Source organism: Gekko japonicus, unplaced genomic scaffold, assembly GCF_001447785.1.
Source record: "Gekko japonicus isolate JY-2015 unplaced genomic scaffold, Gekko_japonicus_V1.1 scaffold2145, whole genome shotgun sequence".
Lineage (NCBI taxonomy): Eukaryota > Metazoa > Chordata > Lepidosauria > Squamata > Gekkonidae > Gekko > Gekko japonicus.
This window is the reverse complement of record NW_015173737.1, coordinates 182,366-182,849: the sequence shown is the minus strand read 5'-3', so window position 1 is coordinate 182,849 and position 484 is coordinate 182,366.

Sequence of the window (484 nt, the reverse complement as noted above, 5' to 3'; positions counted from 1 at the left end):
CGTGTTTGAGTGTCTTTCCAACGCTTTGAAATAAATTTTGCTTTTCTTTAAAACGTGGATTTATTCTCGATGCTTGGGGATCCAACACCAATGTAACCAGACATTTAAATGACAAAATAGACTCTTTAGAGAGTCTTTGTATCTTCTCGGTGGCATGGAAAAGGTGGAGGATGATAGCCGCAGCACAACACATTACTGCAACCTGCATTCCCATTTTTTAAACCCGAAAATCCTTTTTATGTTCTTACTAGGTATAAATCAAGAGCAGCTAAGGCTAAATAAAAGGGGCTGACAAGCCAATTAACTCACCAAGGCTGCCTGTACAATTAAAGTGCCTGAATTTCCCCAAGAATATCAGCCATCGCAATTAGACAATCTGGCACCTTACAGTCACTGGGCTGATCGAAGACGATTTGATGGATGAACAAGTACACAAGTGAAGGAAAATTCACACTGGGAAGATTTTAAAAATATACATTTTCAG